The 20,554-nt window shown below is 41.2% G+C and overlaps 1 pseudogene across 1 annotated transcript in view; it reads right to left on the minus strand.

The window, feature by feature from the left end:
- Positions 1 to 8,138, minus strand: part of LOC308074632 (striatin-3-like) — a 92,607-nt pseudogene extending 84,469 nt beyond the window's left edge. Inside the window, exons 1-8 of the transcript in view lie at positions 8,118 to 8,138; positions 7,654 to 7,712; positions 6,227 to 6,265; positions 5,809 to 5,955; positions 4,893 to 4,944; positions 2,201 to 2,304; positions 1,906 to 1,976; positions 547 to 626 (exon numbers count right to left, since the gene is read on the minus strand). The product of the transcript in view is annotated as a striatin-3-like (transcript). The remainder of the gene's footprint in view (positions 1 to 546; positions 627 to 1,905; positions 1,977 to 2,200; positions 2,305 to 4,892; positions 4,945 to 5,808; positions 5,956 to 6,226; positions 6,266 to 7,653; positions 7,713 to 8,117) is intronic.
- Between the last annotated feature and the right edge of the window lie 12,416 nt (positions 8,139 to 20,554).

Below are 20,554 nucleotides of genomic sequence, written 5' to 3' on the forward strand. Positions count from 1 at the left end.
AATCTCACAACGCCTTGCGCGGGGGTCCCTGCTTCATCTCTCTCTCAGCTAAGGGGTCCTTGGCCTGAAAAACTTTGAAGACCCCTGGTTTTAAACAACGACAAAAACACAGAGAATAGCTCATCTAGAAGCTCACAACACCACAGATTGTGAAACCTTTCGATAATGTTTGAACATTTGCATAATGTTCACCTATAATGCCAAGCAAAAAAATCGTGACACATCAGCTGCATAGTTGCTGATATCGATATCGTCCTAAAATGTAATATACTGATATATTGCTCAGGCTCTAGTGCTAATGTGTCTTGTTCCATGTTAAACAATACCTCTACATGCTGTAGAACATTGGTAAATGATTCATATTTATTTACACACACACACACACGCGCGCGCACACAGGCACGCACAAAACAAGCTTTTGCACTTAGCGTCATTCATGTTTTACCCTATCCATTCGCCAGAGTGGTTTTGTGTGTACAGAGTGTGTGTGTGTGTGTGAGTGTGAGTGTGAGTGTGTGTGTGTGTGTGTGTGTGTGTGTGTCTTACTGTCGTAGAAGCTGTCTTCCCTGTTTCCAAGTCAGCTGACTGTTGGCAGGAACTGCTGACACCTCTGTGTCTTTATATTCCTCTAGAGAGGAGAGGAGAGGAGAGGAGAGGAGAGGAGAGGAGAGGGCACATTTTATGTGGATGTATGGTGTTGTACTGTTTGTAATGTAAACACAGTCTATAAACCGACCTCCGGTTTTTGCCAGACCCAAGGGGTCGGGATTACATGAGGCTTTGTACCTGTTTCGTCCATACATGGGCATGGTCACTTTGTCCTCCGGCCCCAGCCAAAAAAGTCTGTCCCCCGTTCGTCCATACATGGGCATAGACACAGGCTGACACGTCATGTGAAGTCCGGCTTAGCCGTGACGTAGTGCTCTGATCTTATAATGTACTTATTCTGGGTCTGGCAGAACCAGGTCTCCTGGTCTTGTTATTATTTAAAAACAATGTTGTTTACCCCAAAATAAATGGCATGGCTTCCATGTGGATCTGAGACTTCATTGGCGAGTCTATGACGTCAGTCATCTGTGACATCAGTCATCTATGACATCAGTCATCTATGACATCAGTACTATGACGTCAGTCATCTATGACATCTGCACTATGCAGGCATGCAATCAGAGCAGGGGTGGAAAAAGGTGACAAGATAGGGCACGTGCACAGAACAATTTCTGGGGCCCAAAAAACATTTTAGCGGGTGGGAACACCACCGTGTTAAGCTATACAGTTTGTCTTCAGTATTCTCCAGATTATGTTCTCATTGACTCATAAATGTTAATAGAAAATATTGTTTCCCTGATAGGCCTGCCACCCCCAGAAGCAAATAATTGAGTAAATTATTTTGGCTAAATAATATATATTCAAAGATATGCGCACATTTTCAAGATTTTTCAAAAATAGCAGCTCTACAAGCTTGTATATCTACTATTTTTGAATAGCCAAAGTATACAATAATGGTTAAAGTGGTTAAAATGATTGTGACATGCATTAACCTATTTAGCTGGGGACCCCCTGGTACCCCAACAAGAATCCCTGGGGGTCCCCGGACCCCACTTTGAGATCCAATGATCTATGACGTGTGACTCCAAATTTGGGCAAGGTTTCAGCCTGATCAGAGCCACTTTGACTCCATTATGAAAGTATAAAGTTAAACATTTCAAAAAGTATACAACGTGAAACAGACAAACTAAAAACAAAAAGTCATTTAGGTCTCCTGAGCCATCTAGAAGAGGGTCTGTGAGTCTGACCGGGGGCTAATCACACAAACAACTGCACTGAGCAGTGCAAAATGTACATGCTGCCAGCAAGGTCAGCATCATAGACTTTCTGTACAGTTATGTAGATCTGATGTCCTACCTGTCTGCTAGCTGGACGTTTTGACTCCCTGGTTCAACTCTGTTCCATATTTTAATTTGTGATATTTAGCTCTGTGGGGAAAACACAAAAAATTCATATAAATAATATTAGAGCATCTTTAATCATCATATTATTAATCAAATTATTTTTTATGTATAGTATCTGGATATCCATACAAATCTTATATATAACATTGCAGCACTGACACATTCATACAATACATTTACAGAAATATATTTGACGCTGTCACAACAATATATTGTTATAAAGATGAATGCTTGTTACTGTAACTTGCCTCTCTTGTTTCAAAGCGTATTCCAACATTTTTATTCGTCGGACCAAATCATTCTTCAGGTTCTCTTGTCCTTTCCTCTCTCCCTGGAGGAACGCTATCCTCGCCTGGACCAGCACGCGCGCGCGCGCGCACACACACACACACACACACACACACACACACACACACACACACACACACACACACACACACACACACACACACACACACACACACACACACACACACACACACACACACACACACACACACACACACACACACACACACACACACACACACACACACACACACACACACACACACACACACACACACACACACACACACACACACACACACACACACACACACACACACACACACACACACACACGCGACACCGCAGCAATGGCCGCCTACAGGCAGCTACAGGCAGCGCGTCTGTGGATTAGTCTATAGTAGGGCATTCATTTACGGAAAATAAATTGTTAGATAAAGGAGTTTTCTGCCCGACATATTATATACTTTGGCTATTCAAAAATAGCAGATCTACAAGCTCATAGCGCGGCACCGAGTGCCACGCTGGCACAAAATATTTTTGAGATGGGGGGGGGGGGGGGGGGGGGGGTCGGCAGCCAGATACATGTCATTTTGGGGGTCCTTGACCTGAAAAAGTTTGTGAAAAGGCTAGCATGACAGTAGTAATACAGTATGGAGCTGACTCATGGTTTGTTTATGGTTATGTTGTCATAGTGACGTGGCCGTGGTTTGTTTTTGTTGTCATAGTGACAAGGCCGTGGTTTGTTTATGGCTGAGCCTGGCGCAAAGAAATTAGTCAGCTCCATTTATGGCTACAAAAGGGAGCATGCCCATATATGGCCATATATTGATGACATCAGGGATCTCCATATATGGGCATAAAAGGGAGCATGCCCATATATGGCCATATATTGATGACATCAAGGATCTCCATATATGGGCATAAAAGGGAGCATGCCCATATATGGCCATATATTGATGACATAAGGGATCTCCATATATGGGCACAAAAGGCACTCTAGATGTGAGGGCCAAACTTGTACTTAGTTACTTTACACCACTTGTCACATGATATGTACATGAGTCAGAGTCATGTTGTTAAAACACAAGGAGAATAGGCTACATGAGAGCCTTTGTCACTTATGGACAATCTATTTCACAAGTAAGTGATACACCAGAGACTTTCTACCAATGATGATTAAACTGGTGAGATCATTTATTTGTTATTTTGGCTGCTCAGTTGTAGATTATGTGGATTCTTTATTCTATGATCTTTCCTGAGAGTTATTGGATTCTGTTTTGTTGGTTTGGATTAAATTCTTTCTCAGTGAAAAAATAAAAAGAATGATCAAATGTCAATTAATTAAAAAGAAAATCTACATTTGTGTACATGTCACAAATGTTTGCACTGACGCACACACTTTATTCTACGACCGCCTACGTTGTGTTATGGACATAAACTGTATGGCAATATTATTTAGGTATTTACATTGCAATTTATTACATTGCAATTTTATTTACATTCAATTATACAGTATATTAAACAAATGGGATATTAGATTGTCCTCTTCCGTGCCTCAGTCTTAGGAATACATGGAAGGAAGAGGGACAGAGACGCAGGACACCATATTTTAAATCCTGGCCACAGGATATTGCATAAAGCTGTGTGCATTGTTAAAGTGTGTTGGGTAAAATACATCTTTATGTGTGAGTTGAGCTATACGTAATAAAAATGGATATGAGTTGTAACTGTGCTTGCACCACTTTATTTTTGTTGACACAAAATCTATTCGCCAAAAATCACTGATCTACAAGCTCACAACTAAGTTGCATTTACACCAAATATGTTTTTCCGTCTACAAGCTCACAACGCGTCCACGTTGTATGATCTGCTATTTTGGGAAAAATCATGAACATTTTTGCAAATCTTTGAATATGTATATATATTTTAAAACATTTGTAACTAAAATCCTTGTTTCTGGGGGTCCATGGAGCTAAATATTTTGAGATGGGGATCCGCGGCCAAATACATATACATTTTGGGTGGTCCTTGACAAGTTTGAGAACCACTGATATATATAGCAACATACTGTACGTTTAAAAAAAAAACTGTTAGGATTTAGAATTTGTAGAATCCCCAGAAGCAAAGATTTGAGTTACACATTTTCGCTTTAAAAAAATATATATATTCAAAGATTTGCAGCTTGTAGATCTGCTATTTTTGAGTAGCCAAATAAATCTAAAAATGACACAGATGCGTTCCTCCCGGTCTTTATAGGTTAAAGGACAAGGGTAGCATGAAACCCTACATTCATAAACAAGTTCACTGGTTGTCTTGTAGACAGTTGTCTACTAGCTTGAAACCTCTACGTGTTTGTGTGTGTGTGTGTGTGTGTGTGTGTGTGTGTGTGTGTGTGTGTGTGTGTGTGTGTGTGTGTGTGTGTGTGTGTGTGTGTGTGTGTGTGTGTGTGTGTGTGTGTGTGTGTGTGTGTGTGTGTGTGTGTGTGTGATCTCACAGTGCACAGCACTGGACCAGTCTGAAGCTACAGGGAAAACTGGCTTTTATTCCTTTTGCAAATCACTCACTGTCCCATTCTGTCCTCTCAAATAACACTATTGGTGAGGACATTCTAATCTTCACCATTAAAGCACGTCTACAAGTGCTGCAGACCAAGTTTAACTTGGCAACCTGGTATCCATCAGAACATGACCCACACGGTATTCTACACCCAGTACCACATGACAAAGAGACAGTCGCACACATCTTAAATGGCTGCAGCCACTATAAAGGACTGTACATTGCCAGACATGATCGTCTGGTGGATCTGGTCTCAGACAGAGTCAGAGAAGTACAGGAAAGGACAACAAAAATGTATAAACACAGCACTGTAAAACTAGACTGGTTTGATCACAATGACACACATGTCAATTCACTGCAAGATATTCCAAATACCCCAGATATTGTGTTCATTAATGAAATGAGAAAAAACGTTACTATCTTCGAAATAGGCTGCCCATTTGATTTGTATATGGACATTTGTTTTACATCCAAACGTATGAAATATCAGACTTTGGTGGAACGTATTATGGCCTTGGGATATAACTGTCAACTTATTGTCCTTGTGTTTGGGAGTCTGGGCCACGTCCACAAACTTGTGCTCCACGGCATGCAATTAGGAGGATTGCAAAAGACAAATGCAAAAAAGTTGGCTAAATACTGTTCTGTCTCAGCTATTCTGGGCAGTCTGTCTATCTGGAGAAGGCGATGTTTCATTTACCCTTGAGTGGCAAAAATAAATAAAACACAACTGTTGAATTTCTGTATATAGTATGTCATCAATTCGTTATATTTTTTCCTCTGTGTGTTAAGCATGTGCAGCAGTTGTATCTGTTTTGCCCGTATAATGTGACCTTCTTCTGATCAATGTTTGGATCTATCATGTATTGCGCTTTTTGTGCAGATCCAAATAAAATAATTCAAATGTGTGTGTGTGTGTGTGTGTGTGTGTGTGTGTGTGTGTGTGTGTGTGTGTGTGTGTGTGTGTGTGTGTGTGTGTGTGTGTGTGTGTGTGTGTGTGTGTGTGTACCTCTTCAGCTCCTGCTCTTTCCTCTTGGCGTCGTTTCCGTTGATGAGCAGGGCGCCGTTGTGCTGAGAGGACAAACCCAACAGAGAACGAACTCTCTGACAACGAACGTCTAGGATAGTGTCTGTGTAGCCTACCTCCTGAAGATACCTGCAGAGAGAGAGAGACATAGAGACAGACAGGGACAGAGACAGAGAGAGAGAGAGACATTTTGGGCATGTCATTATAGGCAAAAATGTTCCAACATTTTACAAGAAGACACCATCTTATGATGAAGTATAAAATAGAGCTTAAAGCTGCAATCTGTAAGATTTGTGTTCTGCTAGGGATTCAAACCCACATCCCCTGCATTAGTGCCAAAATGTCTACTGTTGAGCTGTGACTGAGACTCTCTTTGGACTCTCAGTATAACATGCAGTACCTCTTGTCAACCAGTAGGTGTCCTACCAGACCATAGGATCTAAACGTGTCAGTGGAAGAGTAGGGAGACCACACTGCACATGAACCAGTTATATTGTGTTAAACAATTTAGACCAGAAGCTGATTCTAATAACACTTTATAAATCATAAGAGTTTCTGAAAAACTTTACATAATTGTCAACTTTCACTAAAAATATATATATTTCTCAGCCTCTGCAGCAGATGGAAACATGAAATGTAAAACATCTTTGGCTTTTACTGAAAATGACTTTAATTTGCCCTAATGTTCATTAAAAAATAAATGCAAAATCAATTACAAAAAAAGAAATAAAGAGACATTTATGGAATTCACAATGATTTGGTTTTATTTCCTTTGGTTATGATTTAGATTATCAATGTATTTTTAATGAACATAAGGGCAAATGAAAAGTAATTTTCAGTGATAGCCAAAGGTTTAAGCTCTCAAATGTTACTTTTAGTTTGTTTTTATATATCTGCTACAGAGGATGATAAATAAATATATATAGCAACAAATGACCCAGACGTGTTCCCAGCATGAGTGGTATAACTAGCGCGGCACTGTATGAGCTTGTAGATCTGCTATTTTAGAAAAATCTTGAAAATGTATATATATTTTTAAAGCGAATATTTGTAACTTAAATGTTTGTTTTGTTCCAGGGGGGTCCCTGGAACAAAATATTTTGAGATGGGGGTCCCTGGCCAAATACATCCTAACAGTATGTTGCTATCAGTGCTGCTCAACAGCTCATCTAGAAGCTCACAACACGACAGATTGTGAAACCTTTCCATAATGTTTGAACATTTGTATAATGTTCGCCTATTGACATGGCCAAAACATCGGGAGCTACATAGTTGCTGATATCGATATTGTCCTTGAATGTAATATACTGATATATTGCTCAGGCTCTAGTGCTAATGTGTCTTGTTCCATGTTAAATATTACCTCTACATGCTGTAGAACATTGGTAAATGATTCATATTTATTCACACACACACACACACACACACACACACACACACACACACACACACACACACACACACACACACACACACACACACACACACACACACACACACACACACACACACACACACACACACACACACACACCAAGCTTTTCCACTTAGCATCATTCATGTTTTATTTCGCCAGAGTGGTTTTGTGTGTGTGTGTGTGTGTTGGCAGGAACTGCTGACACCTCTGTGTCTTTATATTCCTCTAGAGAAGAGGAGAGGAGAGGAGAGGAGAGGAGAGGAGAGGAGAGGAGAGGAGAGGGCACATGTTATGTGGATGTATGGTGTTGTACTGTTTCTAATGTCATCTATGCTGTCTAATGACAACAGGCTACATTGATGAGGTGATAATAACTATACTCTCTCATCATGTTGTTCTTGTACATGTACCTGCTCCAGTGGTAAAGGGAGCTGGTTGGGGCTGGTGGTGGGGGCAGCCTCACACGTTCCTGTCAAAACAAATATCAAATATGGGCGATGTCTGATGGAAACCTTGTACGGACAAAACCGTTACCTTTCAGGAGATGGCAAAAAGAACCTGCGTTCCAATGGATTAAATGTATAATTTAGTCACAAGCTCTTGTTTACACTTTTCATTGGTTCTATATTTATCAAACCCACAGACACACTAAATCCTCATCAATTTCAAAATAATAATCTGTCTACTGGCTCACCATGTGATGCGTTGTGAGCTTGTAGTACAGCTATTTCTGCTACTTTTTTGTTAACACTCTAGTACAACAAAATGGGGAATTAATTTACAAACAAAAAAAGAAATACAAGATTTCTGCCAGACAGCAACGATATAGCCTACACAGATACAAAAAGACAGACAGACAGACAGACAGACTCACCTCCTCTTCCTCTGGAGCCATGTGAGGTCACTTCTCCTTAGAGGTGGGGAGGGCTGGTGTGGATGGTGTCTTCTCCTCACATTCCTGTCAAAGTGACAAACATTAGGGGTGCTCGGGTGGTGCAGGGGGTAAAGTACCACCGCATCCACAGTGGTGCATCCGGCCGGGGGCGAGTGTATACATAGAGAAATGTGTGAGGAGGAATTAATTGGCGTATTTATAAAATTGGTATGAGGGGGGGGGGGGACCCCATGCCTCCCTGCTTGGCACTCAGTTACCATGTGCTCATGTTTGAAATAATACCACATCAGCATCAAGGGTTGGATTGGGCGCCTCGCGCTACATAAACAGGAGAGAGACTCCTGCCCTATGGGCCACAGATAAGAAGATAGACAGAGGGAGGAGGGAGAGTGCTAGGAGAGGGTGAGGCCTGCTGTCTCTTCCTCTTCCCGGAGGTGGTTGCAAGAGAGGGCATCATCACACGTTCCTGTCCAAGTGACACATATTAAATACATACACAAAAAAACTGACAGACAGAGGAAAATACAGAGAGACTCACCTCATCCTTCTCTTCCTCTGGAGCTGACTGTTGCTTCCCCTTAGAGGTGGTCGGGGCTGATGTGGAGGACGTCTCAACGTGTTCCTGTCAGTGACAAATATTAACCACTTAAACACTCTTTACTTAGTAAACTAATATACAGTGCACTAGTGTTTAGAGTAGCCAATCACCCCCCCCCCCCCTTTTACCCCCAATTTTTGTTGTGCCAATTAACCCATTTAGACCCGAGGCCACTTCTACAAATTCCTTCTAAATCAGTAGTTCAAGATTTTTAAAACATATTCAAAAATAGCTGATGTACAAGTTCGCAGCGCGGCACAAAGTGACACGCTGTGAACTTGCATATCTGCTATTTTTGAATAGGTAACGCAAAAATCAAAAATGACAGATGCTTTCCCGGTTTATTAATTCCTCCCACTGCTTACCAATGTTGTTGTATTTAATTGTATTTGATTTTGGTAAAATTAATACAAGTAATCACAATTTAACTTAAACCCAGGATATACACATAAAAGCGTAATGAAACTTATTTCCAATGTGGTCCTGCAACGTAAAATAAAAATAAATAGTCCAATCAAATGTACCATACTGGCTCACCTGCTGGCTCACTGGATCTACTAGCTCACTGCTAGAACATCGGCCATTATTGGCGAATGTTCCCCCCAGAATAGCTTGAGGTTCAAGTGGTTAAATGAATGCACCTGGGTGTATGAACCCTGTCTGCAGAAGTATCTGCACTGACTGCAGCCAACTCCCCATACGTTGACCTTCGTTACAAGGAACCTTTTGCGTCGGTTGCAAGGACAGCCTGTCACGTCCCATGTTGACAAAGACATAGAGTATGATAACTGTGTCCCCCTATCGGTATGCAAATAAAACAGTGCAGAGTTGACAGATGTGGGTGCGAGAGTGAGAGTGCTCGCTTGGGTGTTGAGTTGGTGACTCGCTCAGGCAAACCTGGCGGAGATAAAGTCCACTTCTGACGGAGTGCCTGCCTTGTTGTAACTTGTTTTTTAATTTTTGTTAAAATAAGTGTTAAATAGCTCTGTATTCTAATAGTAATCATTGCTATGGAGTGTTCAGTAACAGGGGTCTCCCCGTCTCTGCTCGTTAGTAAACAGAAAATGCATTTTGAGGTTGGGATAATTGTATACATCAGTAGAGAGAAATAGGATAAACAAGTGGAATTGGAGATGAAACAAAAAATAAAAACTTAAAAAAATAAAAAAAATAATACAATTTAAGCTGATATATGGATAGTCTCTCCTGAGAAAGTATTTTCTGTTTACTAAAGTGCAGGAGAGACGAGGAGACCGCTGTTACTGAACAAACACAAGCATAAAAGGAGAGACTCACCCCTTCCTGTTCTTTCGTTTGGACGGCACTGCATGCCTCCTTCAACCGGTCGTTCACCTTCATCAGCCTCAGCGATTCTCTGTCCATCGTACGGAACAACTCCCTGCAGTCGAGGCAGCCATGGCAGTTGGTGGCTGGTGGTGAGACCGGTTCTGGCTCGACGGCCTGGATGTCCTCTGGCTCCTTGTCCAAGTCCAGCCTGCTGACCTATAGGGTTTGTCAGGATCACGTCATTTTAGTTGACGATTCATTGTTGTACAAATAATTGCGATTTTTACGATTGTATTGTGTTTTTGGCATTTTTGTGACATAGACCAGTAGTTTTTTTTTTAGACTGAACCCTCATTACTCAGAGAGTATTCAGATGGTATCAAATGGACTCTTACAGGTGGTCCATTTGGTTTCATCTGTACACCCTCAGAGTTCACAGACCTGCAAGGGTTCCACTTGGTTCCTAACTATCAATCACTAAGCTGGGGACCCCCTGGAACAGTTTTCTTAAAAATGTTCAAAATGTTGCTATATATCGTTGGTGTCGGGCAGAAACCTCTTATCTCCATATTTTAACTTTTTGAGTTTTTCGTAAATTAATGCCAGACTTGATCATACTACAGCGTCACACAAAAGCATCAGAAGTAGCAGATGCACAAGCTTGAAACGCGGCACGAAGCTACTTTTGAATTCGAATCCTGAAAATTAACAGTTAGCTGTTTACAGTTAACAGTTAGTTAGTAACATAGCCGCCATATTTGATACGGAACAAAATCAAGCAACGCAGGTTGATATGAGCCTTTGATTAGACAGCGGTCAGTTATTGAGTTCAGCGGTCATTATTCAGAAATAACACACAGCTGAATTCAGTGATTGACCAATCAGAATCAAGCATTCAACCAAGCCGTGTAATAAACCTTAAAGTTCTCAAATCTAATTCTACAAGTTCTCACATCAACTGTATTTTCTCTGGCATTTTGCAACCCATTTACCTTAGATTTAAATGAGGTCAAAGCTGACTGATCTTCCCGGGTCTTCTCCCACACATCGCTGCCTTCACTGTCACATTCAGAACAGTGTGAAGAGAGGAGGTGGACATCACTAGTTTTTTGTAAAGCTCCACAGTCCTCTAGATCGGCTTGTGTTTTCATGTGTTCAGTTGAGGTGCTGGCTAGAGGCCCCGTCTCTCTCATTTCATCATAATCTGTCTTCTGTATTAGTAATGCCTGTGTTGACAGTGACACACCAGTCTCCTCTGTCCTTTGAAGTAGCTCCTTCTGTTCTTCTTTAACCAGCGGAGGCTGAGGTTCCTCCTTGACCTGGACCAGACCAGGGCTCCTCTCCTGCAGCTCAGGAGAATCCTCTTGGCACACAGTAACGACCAGGATATCTAGAGGAGAGAGAAGAGTACTTTCTGATTGGATCAGATTTACTACTCATACACAAATGTTGCATTTTAAAGTATCCCTGTTTCCAGATAAGAATGATTTGTCAAGTTACTAGACTTCATGGTTCTGTACATTACGAGTTAAAGGAACAATGAGGATTTTACAGTGTACTCAGAGTTTGTGAAGCGCCGTCTTGGAGATGCCATGTGAAGATCTTATTTCTGTATGTGTATAGTACAGGCAGCACACTAGTAAAGTTATAGTGAACTACAGAAGAATAATGTTCTGTTCAAGGTTGTCTGTTCTGTTCTGAATAATGTTTTATTTTTGAGGATTTAACATTTTCACCATACACACCAGTAAATGGTGTCAGGAGGCTGCAATTCGAAAATGGCCCCTGTCTAAGTCTTAACCTACCTTCCCCTACCCCCCCCCCCCCCCTGCTTCATTTTCCTCTTTTGTATATATATTTTTTTCTCTCTCGTCATACCAGTAACCTGAAAGCTGATTGTATGACATTCTGTATAGTAGTGTGTATATCTGCCTGCCTCTTATATTTCATCATGATTTGTGTGCATGGGGTTCTCATCTTAAACAAGCTTAGTGCTTAATGAGGGTTTCCAGTTTAGTAGACCTTGTATTGTGAATTTGTACTTCCATGTACTGTTATGTACTGTCATGTACTATTCTCATGTCTTTCTAAATAAACTACATCAATCAATCAATCAATGGCTTGGCCTAAGCCATTCATTTATTACATTTAAATTAATGTTATGTTGAATAAGTGGTTGTACAAATATCACTTACTATGGAAAAAGTAGCCTTGTGCAACAAGACAATTGAGTTGCATCATATCATCAAATTGAATCGTTATCGTTAGCAGGTGAATCGCAATAAAATCAAATCATGAGGCCAGTGAAGATTCACAGCTCTAGCAGGAGCATGACGCAATACTGCATAAAGCGATACAAAAATTACAGATATGAGCTGAATTGACTAAAGATGATAGACAACAAACAGAAAGAGAAAAAATAAAGAAAGAGAAGCAGCATCAACTTACTGCAATCTGGGTGGACTTCCAGTACCTCCTGTTTAACAGAAACGTCCGTGGCTGGGTCTGGAGAGTTCACCTTCAACTGCAGTCTGTACTCCACACACTGGTCTGGATTGAAGGAATTGAATAAGGACTTTTAGTAAGACTAAGAGTCTAAAAGCTCCACTAGCTGCTACAATTAACCGGCTCAAAGTGGTTTGAATCGATCAACAATGCCATCCTTAGAGCCTCGCATTAATAAGCTCTGTGCATCATTGTAGTCCCGTGGTCAAAGGTAGCATATTCATTTTCAGTTCCATGCACATATGAAGGTGTCATTTCTGTTTCCAGTTTACATATCTGCTGCTGTATCAATAAAGCAAAGCTATGGGAAACCAAACCAGAACCGGAGAAGGGTATGCCACCTTAGGGGAACGCGGGACTAGAGTTATGGACAGTGTCAGGGCTAAACATTTAAATACAATAAAACAAGAGTTAAAGTTAAGATGATTATTAGACAGGATTACAACATTACACATTCAAAAACATACACACATACCCCTCTGCCCCCACAGATCTGAAATACAACTCAAACTTACGTTAAATTATGTGTAAACAGGACTTCACAAGTTCAGAAATGTTTGACTGTTGTTGTTGACCCTTTATTGAGCATGCAGGTGCACAGCACATCATTACATGGAGACCTAGACAGTAGACAGTAGTTTTTGAGATTCCTTGTTTGGGAGTAAAATGTGTTTAAGTCAAAGTTGTAAATTAAATAGGGGAAAGGCCTTACTGAGATTCGGGTGGCCTTCAAGTTCCTCCAGTTTAACAGAAACGCCTGTGGCTGGGTCCGGAGTGTTCTTCACGTCCAACCACAGTCCATATATCTCACTCTGGTCTGGAATGAAGGAATTGAATAAGGACTTGAACAAGACATAGCATACAGTAGCTGCTACACCCAACTGACCAAAACTGCCATCCTTGGAGACTTATAATAGGCTGAGGCTCTGTGCATAACTGTACTGTAGTCCCAGGTGTCCTGAATGTGGCATACCTGTTTTCAGAAGGGAACATAGTAAAACTGTACCAGTATGCCACTGCATTAACTTTAGTCTCATGCTTTACAGTGAAGATAGTAAAACTATACCTACATACTTATTCTGCATGTCACTGAGTGTAGCTTGCTTTAAAAAATATATATATATATTCAATGATTTGCAAACAGTTTCACAATTTCACGATAGCAGATCTACAAGCTCATAGCGCGGCAAGAAGTGTCGCGCTATGAGCTTGTAGATCTGCTATTTTTCAAGAGCCAAAGTATACAATAATGGTTAAAAGTGGTTAAAATATAGCTCAAATCTAAAATGGCACAGATGCTTTACCAGTCTCAATGGATTACGCTTTAACCTGGATATTAAATCAATCAGATGATAGTGTTGACACTGTCATGTCAGAAATATCATCGTATTATGTGATGCAATGGCACTGTGATTGTGTTGTTGCCTTATTAGTACAGGGTGTGATAATGTAAAACTTTGACACAGAGACTTTGCAATAGTGCAGGCAGGTGGACAGAATGGGCTGTCTGTCTACACCAGGGGTCCCCAAACTGGGGGTCTGGACCACCAGGGGGGTCCCCAAATAAATTAATTTTTTTTTGGGGGGGGGGGGGGGTGATTAGCTTAATGTGCCACATTGATTTCTCACGCAACAGTAAGGAAACCAACATACAGCATAAGTGTATGCAGGGTGTCTGCACATTTCTAAATTTACAATTTAATGTCTTTTAAGACCTGTCTTAGTTTGACCCAGGCAGATGTGACTGCTTAAATCAGTCATCAGTCATCAGTCACACTGTTTAAAGTTAGATACTGTTTAAATCATTTGGATACAATAGAGAGCTACTTTTAACAGAGGGGTCTGAGCCAGGTTTTGTTCACAGGAGAATCAAATAAATAAATAAAAAGTAACAGTGATTATAGGCGCAAGACAGTAACATTGTAGCCCTCGAATGTCTGTGATCTTACATACATTTCATGTATTTGAAATACATAAAATGTATGTCAGATCACAGACATTCTAGGGCAAGTAACATTGTTGCTATTTATTTACACTGGCCAATTAATCCAATCAAAAACAATCAGTGCCAGAGGGTCCCAATCATCATAACCACCATACAATCCATATTATATACGTTGGATATTTTTGAGAAATGTTTTTTTTTTTATACAAATCTTCTCTTGTGGGGGTCCCTGGAACACCCACCTTTTTAAACATACGTTCTAATCATGCTAGACCTGATATGACAAAACTTCAACCTGTTTTTTGCACTTTGCCCATTTACGGTCCGTAGCCTACATATAAACGTTCAGATTTCAAATATAAAGTGCAGACCCCATGGCCACAGATGTTGCAATTCACTTCGGGTGGGTATACGTACCAGTATTTTCCGTATTGTTCAATAAAAAGCATTATAATCCGATTGGGAGCCATTTTCTCATAGATGTATAATGTATCAGAGTGCAATACAACTCCCCAACCAATAGGGTCGCATAGTTGAAAGCGTGGAGAAAATTCGGAGAAAATGGCCACCGGTCGGATTAAAATGCTTTTTATTGAACAATACGGAAGATGGGTATTTCTGAAGGCCCGTCCATAATTGCAACATCCATGGCCATGAGGTAAGCACTTTATATTTGAAATCTGAACGTTTATGTAGATGTACGGACTGTAAAAGGAGAAAGTGCAAATACCAGGTTAGTTCAGCCATGACGCTCGTGACGGACGAGCGTCGTGTGACGTAGCATAATAAAACTACATAGACTGATAGACAGACTACATACCTATTCGGTGTCATTTGACCACTGGCTCCAACATTGTGGCTTGCTGCATCTCTCTAACCGTTGTCCAGACCCTTTGTTTCCTTTAAAACCCAAATAGCAGCAGTAGCTTCATTTAACACTGTAGGGTTTGTTATCATAGTATAAAGTTATGGTAAAGTTAACTCTCTCATGACAACAATAAACAACAGGCGTTAGGCTTCCGGTAGCAACTTTCAAAATAAAATACACAAAGATGGACAGTAATTGTTTTTAACTCATTAAGACCTGAGGCCGATTTTACAAATGTCTTCTAAATCAGTAGTTCTCACACTTTCAAGATTTTTCAATAATGTTCAAAAATAGCAGATGTGCAAGCTCGCAGCGCGACACGAAGTGGCGCGCTGCGAGCTTGTAGATCTGCTATATAATTGCCAACTAAAAAAAAAAAAGACAGATTATTTTCCCTGCGGTTCTAATGGGTATAATGCATACAATATGCAATGCGTTGTGAGTTTATTCATCAGCTATTTCAGAATAGTAGAAATAGCAATAGACCTTAATTGGTTAATGTATGTTTTGTAACAGTTTACACCTACAAAGCCTTTTAGACCTAAACTATAATTGATGTTGATCCCTTGGTGATGCAGGTGACAGCTCAGTTAATGTTATCGTTGCCTTTCAGGACTGTAATAGACAAGTTAAACTAGCCTATATTTAAGAAGTTGTAAAAATAACTAGTAAATATACTGCCTATAACCTGACTCTTCTGAATGAATGAAATAAATGGCAGTATTACCCATTATATTCTAACCAAAACCAGTGGTGTAAAGTAACTAAGTACATTTACTCAAGTACTGTACTTAAGTACAATTTTGAGGTACTTTTACTTTACTGGAGTATTTTCAATTGTCAATACTTTTACTCCACTACATCTCGAGGCAAATATTGTACTTTCACCCCACTACAATTATTTTAAAACTTTAGTTACTTTGTAGATTTAGATTATTATTATTTAAAAAAACCATACAGTACATTAAACCACTTCAGCCCTATACTTTGGCCCTATATACTTTGGCTATTTGAAAATAGCCGACCTACAAGCTCACAACGCGTCGCAAAGCGATCCCAATTAGATCAGCTATTTACGCAACTTGACATAAAAAACTGTCACATGACAGAGTACTGTGTTGAAACAATTTGTCATCAGAGCATGCTGTGCAATTTACAAAAAAACATATCCTCAAAGCTGCGTGTAGGAGTTAACATTTCTATACAAACTGCATGATTATAGTTAAATGTGTCTTGTCAACAGAGGTGCATAATGACAGGTATAATAACACCAAGACAGTTTGCCCAAGATTGCTTTTATTGCTACTCGTCATCAGTGTCAAACTCGGCCTGTGCAACCATCTGCATTATATTTAGTTTAAGCTGCACCTTCTTTCTCGGAGCCATGCGTTTGCAGGCAGGGACCAAGCTTAAAAAGAAATATTCATCTTCATCCAACGGCTTGTGGGCAGCTTCAAGCAGTCCCTTATGGTGGCCATTCATCTCCTGTTGTTGTTGTTCTGTTCTGCGTTTAGGTGGTTTGGTAGAGGGTTGGACAGGGATCTGGTCACTGGGTGGGCCCACAGCCTGGGATGCAGAGGGTGGGACACAGGCAGGTCGGCCGTTGCATACGGCATTGATGTCTCGGACAGCAGTGTCCGTGTGTTTCCTGTAAATGTGTAACTTCATGTTTTTTGTAAGCATCTCTACATTGCAGTATTGACAAATGCGTCCGTGATTTTGCCCGCTGCACTATGCGGGGAGGGTTGTCCAGGGCCAGGCCAGGGCTGCAGTCCTCCTGTCCGCTGCGCACTGGCGTATGGTGAATTCTAACGTTGACCGGGCCAGAATCTTAACCAGGGGGGAGAACCGGTTTGACCGGGCGCAATGGAGAACCGGTTTGACGGCGAAACTGGTTTTCTAATGGCCACTCATTAACAATTCGGCCGAATGCAAATGAGCCCCATTTGAAAACAAAGGTGACTTAAAGGGTGAGACGCTGCTAATGTTGTTATGTTGATTTTTTTTTTTCCCCCTGGCGGATCTTGCCCCTACACAGGGGCAAGCATGGGTTCACACAGACCGGGCCATGGCCTCGTTGGCCCCAATGAGCGTACGCCTCTGCCGCTGCGGTCGTCCTCCTGGCCGCTGCAGTTGTCAGATGCGACCTCCTGTCCGCTGCGGTCGTCCTCCTGTCCGCTGCGGTCGGTCGTCCTCCTGTCCGCTGCGGTCGTCCTCCTGTCCGCTGCGGTCGTCCTCCTGTCCGCTGCGGTCGTCAGATGCGTCGTCCTGTCCGCCAGGGATGGGATCACTCAGCTTCTTTTTTTTTTCGAGGCCTCTCTTCTACCTGAGACAAAAACAGTCAAAAAGGTATAACCTCTGACAAGGGTTTTCAATGCACACTTAACACATTGACTGCCTAGAACGAGTTAACTCGTTTTTACTCGTTTTTAAAATCCATCACTTGATTGCCTAGATCGAGTTAACTCGTTTTTAAGGAAAAAAAAAAAAAAAAAAAAAAAAAAAAGACCCAAAGACCAAGGAGATATGATTAGTCGAAGATCTAGACTCCTATCCACTTCCTTGTTAACTTAAAACTTTAAAATTTTGTATCTCAGCTCCTGAGTGCTTTTTTTTTTTCAAATCTCTGGCAATAAACTGCAAAAAATCTGAAATAACTCAGGCAATCAATGTGTTAAACAGGCAATGCCAAAATAAATACTTTTCAAAATGAAGCTACTAAAAAGATAACTAATATCTGGGATATGTTCATTTACACAATTGATTTTTGTGTAATGTCAAGGTGCAATCTTTTTTTTATATGTATAGTACATTGGTTCGACCCTTAACCCTCGTTAATGCAACTTTTGTGTCAGCACAGTGTGTTTTAGACGTACTGGAGGAGCTGCGCTTGAACATCTAACATTAAAGAAAATGCACCATCTTGTCAAAATGGATTGGACACAGCCAAATAATCAACACAATAAGTGAATAGTGTGGGAAAAAAACACCCAGCTGTGCAAGAGGGGTTAATATGCACCTGGGAAACAGACAGTGTCCGGCACGTTTCCAAGTGCCTCTGTGCATCCTCCCTTCTGATTACTGTTTTACTGCAGAAAGCGCAGTGGAAATGGCCACATGTTCCAGTCTTGCAGGCCTGATGGCATTTTGTTATGTAGAAATCTATAAAGAGACAAAAAGGATGATGTCCAACATTGTGTGGTTTCCCTATGAAAACAGACTAGACAAGGTCTAGGGATTTAAGTGCTTATTGTGTCACAACAAGACCTAACCTGGAGTGTGTATATAGAGGTGAAAACAAAGGAAAGAAACAAAAGGAGATGGACTGGCCTCTCAAAAACTGAGACATTGTTTGGAGCCCATATTCAGTAACTATTTTTTAGACCAGCAGCTAAAAATGAGGAAGTGAATGTCAGACAGAAGTCTTTTAAATTGAAAGGCCCCTTTTAAGTTTAGTTTAGCTTAGATAGTTTCACTATACATCATTCTAATTGTGTTTACTTTAATTTGGCATAATAGGGTGCTATACATTATGAATTGTTTGGTTGTTGAATTTACAGTAAATGCAAATAACATGGTTAAAATGGAGTTTGAAGTTACAATGGGTTTGTATAGGAAGGGGGCGTGTCTGATAAAATGAATATCAAATATCTAAATACTGAATCAAGCAATTTAAAAACTGTCCAGGGTGCTCCCAAAAGCCTGAGTAGAATAAAATGACCCAATTTTGGGGGGCAAGTGAAATATCCCTTTAAGTTGCTTGTATTTAGTATTTAGATATTTGATATTCATTTTATCTGCCACGCACCCCGAAATGTCCATATAGGCATTATGGATATCCAGTTGTCCAGAACTTCCGATCTAACTTATATACCCGTATATGGGCATGACAATTTATGGGTATATGATGACATCAGGGATCTCCAATCTCCATATACTGTATAGGCTTAAAAGGTACATGGACTGACAGATACAGAGATCTCCATATATGGGCATAAAAGGGACACATACTTTATTACATTTCTTTTTTATTATTTCGTATTTGATTTTACATTTATATCTTATAAAAGAGGGGACAAATACATTTCAAACTAGAAGATGTGCTCCTCGGAGCACAGGTCTCCGCCAGGTCAGGTTGCAGCACGTCCTGCAAAGCTTAGCCTATGGGCGGTGCCGGAGATTAGCTGGTGACAGACTGACAGACGGACACACACACACACACACACACACACACACACACACGGACGGACAGGGGGTAAAACATACTCTCCACCATACCTTCGGCCTGGCGGAGACAATGACATTATATAAAAACAGGTGGAGGGTGTCACCTCATGTTCCTGTCAAAGTGACAAACATTTCATATACTGGCACCAAGAGACAGACTGAGAGACTGACAGAGAGACAGACAGACAGACAGACAGACAGGCTGTGGCAGGACTCGGAGCGGGGGGGGGGGCACTGGGGGGCTACATCCTCCCGGTGGAGGCTCCTTACTGGCAGGTGAGCCAGTAGGGTACAAGTCAGCAGTGTGCCCTACACAGAAATGTGTGAGGAGGAATTAATTGGCGTATTTACAAAATTGGTATGAGGGGGGGGGGGGGACCCCATGCCTCCCTGCTTGGCACTCAGTTACCATGTGCTCATGTTTGAAATAATACCACATCAGCATCAAGGGTTGGATTGGGCGCCTCGCGCTACATAAACAGGAGAGAGACTCCTGCCCTATGGGCCACAGATAAGAAGATAGACAGAGGGAGGAGGGAGAGTGCTAGGAGAGGGTGAGGCCTGCTGTCTCTTCCTCTTCCCGGAGGTGGTTGCAAGAGAGGGCATCATCACACGTTCCTGTCCAAGTGACACATATTAAATACATACACAAAAAGACTGACAGACAGACAGAGGAAAATACAGAGAGACTCACCTCATCCTTCTCTTCCTCTGGAGCTGACTGTTGCTTCCCCTTAGAGGTGGTCGGGGCTGATGTGGAGGACGTCTCAACGTGTTCCTGTCAGTGACAAATATTAACCACTTAAACACTCTTTACTTAGTAAACTAATATACAGTAGTGTTTTTTTTTCTTCTGTTCTTTTCATCGTTTGCCCCCTTTTGCTCCCCGATTTTAGTTGTGCCAATTAATTCCTCCCACTGCTTGCTAGCCTGGGACCAGAAGAATCTGCAAGTCCAAAAAAAAAGTGCACTCTGCGATTTGGGTC

Source organism: Gymnoscopelus braueri (assembly GCF_963280865.1).
Source record: "Gymnoscopelus braueri genome assembly, chromosome: 19".
Classification (NCBI taxonomy): domain Eukaryota; kingdom Metazoa; phylum Chordata; class Actinopteri; order Myctophiformes; family Myctophidae; genus Gymnoscopelus; species Gymnoscopelus braueri.